The sequence below is a fragment of the Rhinolophus ferrumequinum genome, chromosome 6, assembly GCF_004115265.2.
Source record: "Rhinolophus ferrumequinum isolate MPI-CBG mRhiFer1 chromosome 6, mRhiFer1_v1.p, whole genome shotgun sequence".
In the NCBI taxonomy this organism is placed as follows: domain Eukaryota; kingdom Metazoa; phylum Chordata; class Mammalia; order Chiroptera; family Rhinolophidae; genus Rhinolophus; species Rhinolophus ferrumequinum.
Window position 1 is genome coordinate 70,758,111 of NC_046289.1, and position 12,834 is coordinate 70,770,944.

Below are 12,834 nucleotides of genomic sequence, written 5' to 3' on the forward strand. Positions count from 1 at the left end.
CCAGAAAAGTACAGTCGAGGTCCAGTGAAGCTGGCTATGGGCATTAAAAACGAAAAATCTTTAAAAACAAAATGTAGGTCACAATGATGTATAAAAATAAGTCCCCAACATGACATTCATTCGAATATCAGGATTAAAAACCAAATTCAACTGAAATCTGTGTATGTAAACAAACTGAATCTAAGATATTTCTTTGATAATCCTGAAAATTAAACCAGTATGCAAGAAATTGAAACTACAAAATAGTGCATGCACTTAATGAAAGATTCACAAAGAAAGCAGCAGTGTAGTACACGAGAGGGGGTTTAAAGATGAAGCACTCCTGCCAGAGAGAAGCTCCTTATTTAACCTGTTGATTCCATCTGCGGTTGTGTTCAAAAAATCTCCAGACTTCATTTCACTTAATACAGGCCAGTTCTTTTTCAGTCTCGTTTGCTAAGGGGATGTAAAAACAACTAGTTTAGTTGTCCTGGGAATTAAGTATGTACTTGATATCGGAGACCTTCAACCTACCACTGAAAAGCAAATCAGCTTCATCCACGAAGTCCCAAGAAGGCTTCAGGGCTTTCAATAGAAACCCAAGCCGCTCTTCCAGCCCTACAGGGACTTGCTGTTGGGGTGACACATCTTGGAAGCAATGTAGCTGCTAAGGCTTTGTGAAGGGCAGGTTGACACCTGCCAAGAATTTGGTAGAGATTAGTCATTAATTGGCTCAGTCCTCCAGGAAAGACTCCCAGGCCCACGAGATGCCAACAGGGTGTGATTCCATGAGCAAACCTGCTCCACCAGCTCTACATAAACAGTTGGTTCTCTTAGTTTAAGGCTTTGATTCCTGAGGAAAATGAAAATCTCTCCAAGAGAATAGCACTTCGGGGGAAAAAAAAAAAAAGAAAAGAAAAGAAAAAGAGACTAGATAGCACTTTGATCCCACATTGGGCATTCACTGTTCACCGAGAGAAACAAGCTAATTCAAACAAAAGAATGCAGAACCGGCAGGAGGTGGGGGGCAGGAAGTTGGCGGTATACTTTTCACACTCCACAGTTGCCTGGGATTGAGCCTTTTTGTTCATCATTTGTGCAATTAGTTGAGAGGCCTATGCTTCCTTCTTTATCATTGACTTTGGGAAGCCACTAGTTTGGCACACTACCTATGCCCTTTGACATAGACCAAAAAAAAAAAAAAAAAAAGCCCAACTACTCGGGGAAACTGGCACAGGGCCTCTGGTAGGGTCCTTAGAACGAACAGATCCAACTAGAAAGTCCAGGGACATGGGCTGACTTCGGATCTCAGACCTTGGCTGTCCCCAGTCTCCCAAGCTGTCCATGGTAAACCAGGTACAGCGTTGACTAGCTACGTAGTAAATGCTGCATCGTCGCTCACATTGTGTTTCTGCTTGGCTGTGAATTTGATGGCTTGTCGAGGAATCTGTTTTCAGTACAGTTTTTGGTTAAAGCATTTTGTCAATATTCCCGGCCTCTGCTTTTCTCTCTTGGTGAATGTCCTTTGAGAGCAATAATGATGATCAGCTCTTTGTAATCGTGAAATCTGTACCTAATCTCTGGATTCAAATATCCAGGTGTCTACTGTAAATACTGGGATCACAGCAAAGGATGTGGAGCCTGGGCTGCTTTTCTGTATCATCCGAGCATTATTCTGGATATTAAAGAAATTTACCCACACAGTAGTCCAATGTGAAACACACAAATAAGAAAATGGTCTCAGGTTACCCTGATGGGTCCATCTGTGTAGAGATCCCACACATACTTGCATGGCCTGGCCTTTTAAGAAGGAAGGAGTTAATACACAGTATAGATACATGTTCCTCTTGCTACCTTTGTGATTTCCCCCTTGGCTCTCAAGTTACCAATGACCAAATTGAGATGAAATAATGATAAGATTCCTGTGACTACACTTCCCTTTCCATCCAGGACAAGGGAGCTGGGCAGACCTCAAACCACAGCTTTTAGTTGGTACAGACCCCACAACAAAACAGAATAGTAGCATTGCCTCTTCAACTGCTGAAAAGGCATGTGTATACTGATTAAAAACAGTGAGTTCCTACTGACATCTGCAATTCCAACCCTATACCACAGGATTCTTCCCTTTCCATATTTGTATCTCCCTTCTCCAACAGTGAGAATCATCATTTGCTCATCTGCTCAATTTGCTCGAGGCTTGAAGAAGTTCAGAAGTGCAACACCCATATCATTGTGAAAAACCAACTTTTTAGTAAAGTTCCAATATTTGTTTGCAGTTCTTGTTGTCTTAAAATTGAAGGGATATAGTCAAATTCCTATATTTAATCATTGCTTCTGTTTATGAGGACACAGGTAGAACAAGTTGAACAACTCTAGAGACAATTAAGCAATAATAAGTAGAAGGCTGACATTTAAATATTCATATAAGATCAAAGAGGGCACATCCAACAGGGTAAATTACCCTCCCAAAGAACTGCACTGTCCCCCATCTCTTGATGAATTAAAGTGTGTGTGGGGGGGAGGGGCTACCATCTTAAGTTTTTCTGCGATTACTGGTTTCCAAAAAAGAAAAGAAAACAAGCCAAGACCCAGCTCTGCTCACTGGCCTTGACCATCATCCAGACTGACCCACATTAGGGTGCTTATGGCAACCTACTTATCCACAAGCCCTAATCTTATTTTATGTGGCCCTTGAATCAGCCTCCTACCACCAGATGCCCTCACGAGTGCCCTTAGGCTCCTGCTAAGACCAATTCGCCGAAGAGTTTCATTTCCCAGTTCCTGGCAATGGTTTTCTAGAGAATGATCCTGCGTAAACGCACTCCCAGCGGTGTCCTAGCAAAGGAATGGGCACTCTGACCTAACAAGCAGCGGCTCATACTCAACCCCCTTATCCCCAATATCACTAGTGGAGGGGGCCCTTATTTTTAGTAGTCCCACATATACCCAAAGATAAGCTTATAGACCAGCCACTTCCAGTCAAAATTCGTGAAGCTGTTGGCCATGATGTACTAACTATAGCCAATTTCCCTACTGTACCTTCCAGTAGACTGTAGTGGAAAAACAACACAGGCTGGCAGACAGCAGAGGAAAAGGTCATACAGATTTAAACTGGGGACTTGCAGGACCACCCTTCTGCCTGAAAAACCAGATTGCGTGGTTGAATCTTTTGGCAGGTCCTGTGGACCCAGAAGTAGGGCCAAGCCAGGAGAGTCAGAAACAAAAACTATTCTAGGTTTTTGGGGTTTTTTTTTTTTTTAAGTTTGTTTTATAGTCACTGTATTTTACAGTATGGCGATTAATAAATAATACAGATTTGCTTGGAAAATAAATAAACAAATAAAATTACCATTAATTCTATCACACAGAGATAACCTCTGCTAATTATCTCAGCATTTATTATTGTAATCTTTTTTTCTACGTTTAGACATACACTTTTTAAAACATACAGAGCTGCTAAGTACTGTTCGGCAATCCTTATGTTCACATTTTGCAGATGGGTCACTCAAGCTCTTCCAAAGCAGAAAATCATAAGGCTTCAATTAATACGGGGAGCTCCTATCCATAACTACTTCTGTCCTTTTTCATCTGTTAGAAGCACCCAGTATAACTTAGTCTACAGGGATTACTGCCCTCTGCAATTCTGAACGTGAGAAGAACCAATCATTACCTGGAGGGATTTTTTTTAAGACTTATATAAAGTCTAAGTTGTAAAATAACTGTTATTTGTTTCCTAGGGCTGCCATAACACAGTGACACAAACTGGGTGGTTTAGAAAAACAGAAATTTATTATCTCACAATTCCGGAGGCTAGAAGTCTAATATTCAAGTGTCAGCAGGGCCCTCTCCCTCCGAAGTTGCTGGAGAAGGATCTGTCCCAGGCCTGCCTCTCTCCTAGCTCCTGGGAGCCTCGAGTACTATTCCTCGGTTTGGTGATAGCCATCCATCTTCTCTCTGCGTCGCCTCATGTTATCTTCCCTCTGTGCATGTCTGAGTCTGCGTCCAAAAGTCTCCCTTCTATAAGGACACCCGTCATATGGGCTTTGGTCACCCCAATGATCTCATTTTAATTCCCTCCATAATGACCCCATTTCTAAATAAGGTCTCATTCTGAGGTACTCTGAGGTACTGGAGATTAGGACTCCAATGTATCATTTTGGGGGACACAATTCAACCCATAACAATAACCAAGCAAGAAAAAGACTGTCCAGTTTCCTAGATGAACAGACTGTAGACCAATGCTGCGTAATACACATGGGAAGGACTTCCGAGCCACTACTGAGAAGATCAGCAGCGTCCTCGACTCCATCACAGAGCCCTGGCAGGACAAGGCAGTCTTGACTGGCATAGGACAGTTACCTAGTATTTTCCAAATACATGTGTGCCTCTTCTCTCCTGGCCGGAGCAAATGCAAGAAACTAAAGCAATGGAAGCAGTATTTAAAGCTCCTACTATGTTTGCAAGGAGCACCTCTGGAGGCTTTAGTCCTGCACATCTGGAGCCTAGCTTGACAGTGTGCTCTCTGAGAGAGCAACTTGGAAATTCTCCAAGGGAAAGTTTCCTTCCTAAATTCCCAAGCATCACCTCTCAGGGGCTCTGAGGGCTTAAATATCAGAATAGAACAAAATGAAGACCTTGGGCTATGCACTATCTATAACCAGGATGAATGGACCATTAACTTGATCCTGACCAATTTCTTAAAACTATTAATGAAAGCACTTGGGTGTGTTTTTTTTTTTATCTCCACAGTGAATAAGTTCTATTCAAAAATCAGTAACCCTCGTTTCATTTTTACTCAGAATCCTTTTTCCTTTCTTTTCTCTATTTGTCACTGCAGTCACCTCCTCCAATGCCCCAAACCTTTGCACCCTCTTTCCTTCATCATCTTCTGAGATCCACTGTCCAGGCAAACCTGATTACTCCTTTGTTTGGTAACTCATTTGCTCAGCAAATAATTATTGACCTATGTTGAAACCTATGGATGCAAAAGAGAGAAGACACTGTCCTGCCCCCCAAGTACAGAGACTAACAGAATGAGGGCCAGAACCATGATACAGAGAATCACTGCAGTGAAGACTGAAGGTGCTCGTCCTCCCCAAGCACAAACACTTCCCTTCTCCAGGCCTCTTTTGTCCCTGCTCTTTGGCACAGATGGGGACACTAGCACCAAAGTCTGAACTGCAAAGGGTAGAGCCGTTACATGATCGAAGAAAAAGGGTGAGTGAAGAGTGACAAAGCATGGCTTACGTCCAACATTCCATTTAGAAGTACAGGCCTCTGGTCTTTTCTTCCCATTGGTTCCAAGTCCCTGGGCCACATGCCAAGATGCTATGCCTTTCAGAAAGTAGTCTTGCCCTATCAGGAGGTAGCCTAACCTTCTCATTCCATAAGCCAAACCCTTCTCAAGGATACAGGTCAGGTAGGAATGTAGAAATTAGAGGAGGTGTCAATAGAACCCTGCAAGGATACTTTCAAAGTCAATACATACAACATATTTACATACATACAACTTGAAGCAGGGAAGACAGAAAAGAACCACAAGTTCAAGGTAGGAGCAATTAGTTCAGAGTGGGAGGGCTGAGAGCCTACCTAGAGTTAAGAGCACTCTGAGAAGCCTTGAAGAACAGCAGAAACCACCTTCCCACCAACTAGCACCAGCTCCAAAGAGGATGAAGGGAAAGATAAGCCATCTTTATGCCACAGACCTCTGCTGAGCCACAGGATTTAAAGCTATGAGGTTGGACCAGAGGTGGGCAGGGAGCGAGGCAAGAGGAACGACAAGGCTTGTTTTTCTTCCAATGAACATATTATCTAAGTTTCCGGGACCCTGAGATTTCTACTAAAGATTCTAGGCTTTTCGGCAATGATTTTCATACCACAATATGCTCGAGACTGCCCGGTGACCACGGCATGCCACACACAGTGCTTTCCCTTGTATTTTGTCCTGAGAAGAGCAAGGTGTGCTCTTGGGGAGGTAAGGTGAATTCAGGCATCCAGGGGGCTTGTACCTCTCCAGGTCCTCTTCCCTCTTCTGGAAGTGCTCTAGCTATACTGTGCTTTCAGTTTCTTCAAGAACTGACTTCCCTTCCACCTCATCTCATGGGGAAGCTCCTCACCCTTATCCTTTCTTCTCGCCGCACCTCGTTTTCCTGATTTAGGTTCGTGTCAGCCTACAGATAGAGGGTGGTCTTTCATCTTACCTTCCAGTTCACTTTCTCAGGGTTGTGGTCCTACATTTGCCCTCTACCTTTTCAGCCAGGTTTCCATGTTATGAGGTTTCATAGCACTTTGGACTTTTCCTTGGAGCACCCATTAAGGTTTTCATTACACATCTGTTTGTTTGGTTGATTGTCTACTTCTCCCACTAACCTCTAAGTTCTGAAGCCATAGTTCATGCTATTTTACTAATCACTGTGTCATCTTACTTAAAACCTTGGCACATAAAACAGGATAGATGCTTCAAAATGCATTCTTTACTAAGAAGGTATATGCATACCTGAGGTAGGAGATGGCGGCAAGACAAAGTTCCTGGATTTTGTGGGGTTTTTTCTTTTTTCTGTTTTTCTGGCATGGCTTTGTGGTTCCCTGAAAATCAGAAGTTTATTTCACTATGGGTCTCTGACCTCTGTCTAATAATTTGAGTTGGGATCGCAGCAATATATTATGAAGCCATATGTGACAGCTACTCAAGAACTGTTTCATAGGAGAGACTGAGATTCCTTCTATCCTTCCTTGAGTACAGGAGGATTGTATTTCTAGTGGCTTACAGTCCAGGGTCCAGGGAGGGAAATCGGAGAGGTAAACAGGTAATCCGATAAAATTAGTGCTCTAATGGTCTAAGTATAAGGCATGGAGACAAGTGGCTCAGCTCCACAGCTTGGGGGCATCTGGAAGATTTTTGTTGAAAGTGATTTCTACAGTAAGTCCTGAATAAGATATAAGAGGTAGACAAGGGAAAGGACAGGAGGGAGGTAGAGTTGAGAGAAAGAAATGATCCAAAAGGCCCAGAAGTGAGTGCACATATAGTGGGGAAATGTAAAAAATTCAAGATGTGGGAAAGAAGTGAGTCTGTAGGGACTGTGGTCAGGAGATTTATCTTGAAGTCCATAGTCTATAGAGGGATGTAACAGGGGAGTGGCCGCATCACATCTGCCTTTGAGAAAGATCTTTATGTTTACAGTGTCTGAAGCTCCAGGCCTTGCAACCTAGGACAACTGCTTTCTCTTGGAAGGCAACTTCTCTTGACTACACCACCCTTCTCTTTGAGGAGTGCTTGGAAGGAGCGAGGCAAGGCAAGTCCCTAGATCATGACAATAAAGGTAGGCAGAGGGTGGACAAGCTGGAATAGATGTTTGGCTGTGTTGATCCCGGGTATATGAATGTTCAGTTTTTTTAGTGCAAGAAAAACACTACAGGAAGCAGTGAACAGGATTTGCTCTATGTTACCAGCTGGTGAGCTTGGGTAAAATTTAACCTGTTTCCTCATCTGAAAACTAATATTATTAATAATTACATACATTGAGGACTTACATGCATAGGGTTAGTGTGACTATTAAATGAGATAATACATGTGAAGTGTTCTGAACAGTTCTCATAAAACAGGTATTTCCCCTATTTCACAGATGAAGCTTTTGGTCCGTTGTACACATGATAAAACTGAGGCTCAGCAAGGTTTCCCAAGATCATACAATTAGTAAGTGATGAAGCCAGGGCACGTGTTCACCCAACCTCTCCCTTAAGTCAGAAAGTTCCTTCGGACCCATTCATTCAAGATGGATATGGAGACAACACAGCAATTTTGTGTGACTAAGGGAAAAGGAGGAGGCTTTCAGCGGGTTAGAGAGCATTTTGATCAGCTCTGGAAAAGTGTGTAAATTACGCCACTTGGATTCAAGTGACAGAAACCTACTAGCTAATTTAACAGATAAACATGATTCTATAGGATGGAGCAATGCTCCATGGACCCCAAGGGTGAAAACACAGCCACCTCAGGAAAGGATTTGAATGAAGGTACAGTTCTCAAAATTCATCTTCTCTTTCAGCTCTTCTGTACATCTGCTTCATTCTATACTTTCTCTCTGGAAACTGTTTTCTTTTGTTGTAGTTTACAGGATAGAATATATAGACATGAACATCATGTAAGTTTACATGTTGCAATCTACTCCACTAGCTCCTCTGTTTTAATTTCAAATTCCCAAGGAACACCCTTCAGCCTCACCTGGGTTAGATGCCCCCCTGGACCAATCAGCTAAGCCCAGAAAAGCAGGGCCACATTCCACAAATAGAGCTGTTGGGAGAACACTCCTTCCGGTTGCACCCATTCCTCAGGGGAGAACCAGTTACAAGGGGTAAACTGGATAACAACTCAACAGATGTACATTAAAGAAAGGAAATCTCTTACTGTCAGAGTTTAGATTTTCCTCTCCCCTTCCCCACAGTCCGTGTTACTGTATCTCATTTCCTCCTCCACTGATACCTTATTGATCCTACCATTCTTCACATTCTGAGAATAAAATCATTTACTTTTGGGGATAGAAAATTTGAGAGACCGCCAGTTAGGTGCATATACAAACCATCCTAAGATGTGACTTTTTGCCCAATTTTTTAAGAACTTTCAAGAAAAGTAAATCTGATAGTCAGTGGCATTTGACGATTTTGTTTACCATGTTAAGAAATTCTTCACAACTACAGCTGACCCTTGAACAAGTTGGGGATTGGGGTGCCCACCTCCTGCGCAGTCAAAAATCCATGTATAACTAGTCGGCCTCGGGCACACACAGATGCCTAACCGTGGAGTTGACCCTTGAACACCTCAGGCTTGAACTGCACAAGTCAACTGAAAAATCATGTATAACGGACCCACACAGTTCAACGCCGTGTTGTTCATGGGTCAACTGTAATGCCTTCTGCTGCCATTCAAGTCCATTTCCTTTCTCAGACTTCATGGAGTGGTACACAGCTGACCAAAGTTTGCTTTAAAGGGATTAACAACCAGTTGAGAAATCCCCTCAGCATTCTCTTTACCAAACCGCAAAAATTGGACCCTTCAATCCTTCCTAAATTATATCTAATACACTCATGAGGTCAATAGAATCATTTGGGGGAAAAAAATTAATCATTTGGATAAACATGAATATTAATCACTGGCAGCTTTCTTCTAGATCTCCTCTGTGCATCCTTTTACAGGCTAAAACTGAACACATTACTCACTTAGAATAGATGGTATGTAAGGGGTTAGAGTGCAGATAGTAGGGGAAGGGGTGCAAGAGGCTTTCACAGAATCCACCGCAGGAAGAGTAGCTGAGCCTCCATGGAACTGGAAGGTTATCTGGCAGCTAGCTACTCTCTCCAGCTCTCTGGGGTCATCATGTTCTCCACCTGGCATTTGTTATACTCTTTGGTAGCCAGATTCTTTAGACTTGCAGATTCCACTGTTGATTCTGCTTACCTGCGGCTCAGGTCAACATACTGCCTTCTATGATCCAGTACCACCCCACTAACTGGCTCAAGTCCCACCCTCGGTCCCACCAGCTGTGGGTGGAAAGGCTGGTCCATCCAGTCCTGTGGAGAGACAAATGCAAAATGGTATATTTCTTTCTTTCTTGTGTGTAATGGAAAGATTCCATGATAGCAGTTATTGCAAGGAAGCTTTCCTCATGTATCTTCTCATGATCCCTTATGAATCATCTCATCACACTTCTAGAATGATTCCATTTCTTAATCTTCATGCCAAATTTTCATGATCATTTAATTCTGAATATTATCTAATGTTTTTACTAGTTTAGAAATACTTTTTAAAATCCAAATGTAGTAGTTCACTAAAAGTGAGAATAAATGAGTTACATTCATATATATGGAAAATTGATTTCAAAATTACATAAGGAGATAGATATGAATTTTTAATAATTACTAATTTATTAAATTTTAGTGGAATTAAATGCCCTGTCAAAAGTTTTCTATTGGAAATGCTCTGCACAACTAGTGTTTATGGCTCAACCCATTCTTCTTCTTTACTACTTGACCTTAATTTATTCTTCCCTCTTCTCAGCTTTGCTTGTCTGGCTGGCTCAGTCCTAACCAGACTGTAGCCACTGTGAAAGGCTTCGGTTCCCCTATGCTCCCATAATACAGTTAGTGTTACTGTGTCAAAAAAGATATGCTAATATTTGGTGGTATTTGGGGAGGATTTTTTCTAAAATAGCTCTTTTGACTCTTTTGCTGTATTAATTGATTTTAAGTTTTATTTTTCAAAATGCGTCAGAAATCCACAAAAAAACAAAAAGTTGACATTTTGACTACTCTATGCATTTAATAACAATTTGAGCTGCTTTGTATATAAGTGACATTATTTTTACGTGTAAAAATTTGGGTATATTCATTCGGATATATCCGACCATCGTGACAAAAGGGTTAATATTTTATCATCTTTTTTTCAAGAATATTAAAACGATGTTTATAGTTTATAGGCAACATCTGCATTTTGCAAAACCTATCTTCAAGTTCTCCTGAATAAAACACTTTTTACCAATCGGATATTCTCATATAATTTATGAATTAAAAAATGATGATAATAATCACACTTAAAGTGCTACAAGAAGAGCACAGTACAACTACTAGGTCCTGTCTAAACATACTCCTTGAACTGAACTAGAGGACTCAGCCACTAGCTACCACTGTGTTCCCCGAGATTAGTGCTTAGCAGAATTTTTGTTGGGTTTAAATACAAAATGGTACATACACGATTGTAAACACATAAAAATATGTCTATATGTGACCTGAAAGACAATAAACAAAAATTAAAATACTTGTTTTAATGTTTTAAAGATATTTAATAAAGAGTTTTACTATTTTCTTTTAATTGAGCACTAAAAAGCCCCCAAAATTCCTGAAAGTCTGAGTGACCTCTTAAATAAAAAGCTCTCCTTTATCATTATTGATATTCATTGTTGGGATCTGGGAACCCTTCCAAATACTAAAAAGTATGCTGAATAGTTGCTTCTTCCCTCCTGTAAGAGGAAACGCAAGGGAAAAATAAGATACTTTACTACTCTGGGCAGGGTAGGTAAAATCCTGAATCTTTTCAAAATGTTAATCAGACCCAGGGTGAGTCCTGAGGTTTCGACTCCTGCTTAAAACTTCAGTGTTATATACACCTGAAACTAATATTAAAAAAAAAATTAATTTAACTAAAAAAAAACAGGGGCCGGCCCAGTGGCTCAGGGGGTTAGAGCTCCATGCTAACTCCGAAGGCTGCCGGTTCGATTCCCACATGGGCCAGTGGGCTCTCAACCACAAGGTTGCCGGTTCAACTCCTCGAGTCCTGCAAGGGATGGTGGGCTCCGCCCCTTGCAACTAAGATTGAACATGGCACCTTGAGCTGAGCTGCCTCCCAGATGGCTCAGTTGGTTGGAACACGGGCTCTCAACCACAAGGTTGCCAGTTCGATTCCTCGAGTCCCGCAAGGGATGGTGGGCAGCAACCCCTGCAACTAAGATTGAACAGGGCACCTTGAGCTGAGCTGCCACTGAGCTCCCAGATGGCTCAGTTGGTTGGAGTGCGTCCCCTCGGCCACAAGGTTGTCGGTTCGACTCCTGCAAGGGCTGTGCCCCCTGCAACTAGAAACGGCAAATGGAACTGGAGCTGAGCTGTGCCCTCCACAACTAAGATTGAAAGGACAACAACTTGAAGCTGAATGGCACCCTCCACAACTAAGATTGAAAAGACAACAACTTGACTTGGAAAAAAGGCCTGGAAATACACACTGTTCCCCAATAAAGTCCTGTTCCCCTTCCCCAATAAAATCTTAAAAAAAAAAAAAAAAAAAACTTGGGTGCTATGAATTCATTCAGGACTTCCTGGCAAGAATGGATAACAAAGATTTGTTTTGGACAGTCATTTCTCAGGTTTAACTTCGTAGATGTAAAAAAAATTTAAACATAAAACTCGCCTTTTAAATGAGATACTATATGTAGACTGAATCTAAGAAAGGCCCTAAAAAAAAGCAACATAATATTCTGTATCCAAATGGGGAATAGCAGAAAGAACCCAAGGAAGTAAAAAAAGAACATGTTAGCACTGAACATATGGTTCTTATGGGTAGGAAATAATGGAACTTGGGTAAAAATGATAGTGGAATTTTAGATCTGAAAAGGAATTTACAGGTCTTATCTAAATCTTTCAATTTACAGATGAGGAAACTTGAGGACCATTTATTTATTCATTGAACCAACACTTACCATGTGCCTACACACTCAATACTGGAAATACAATAAGCAAGACATGGTCCAAAAAGGGAAAGTGACTTGCCCAAAGTCACAAAGCAAGTTAGCTGCTAAATGGGCTCTTTGCACTGAACCCAATATTCTCTAATAATATATAATCATTCCTGCACCTGTTTTTGATAAACTAAGCATTTGATGAAGGTTCTATGCAAAGATTTTTATACACAATTGATGTAATAACATTCCTCAATATAAAGGATATCTATATATATGATATATATATGAATATATATATATGAATATATATATATTCAGATGGTGTTAGAATCTATGTAAAATAGCCACAGTTTCTTAATTAACACATGAAATGGTAATTTCCTTGGAAGTGCTGTCTAATTTCTTGGTCCTTAGGTAGTCCATGTGCAAATTTTGACAATCTTGATTTTGAAATTTTTCAAGATGACTTCTGGTCATACAACTATGACTCTTAACTATATCCTGTCACCTTTAAATTACAACTTTCACTCAACTAGTGTTGTAATATTTTAGTCATTTTTCAATAAACGACTATTTTAAAAGACCTAGTTCTAACATTAACCAGTTTACTCACCTTAACCAATCAATGTAACCAGTT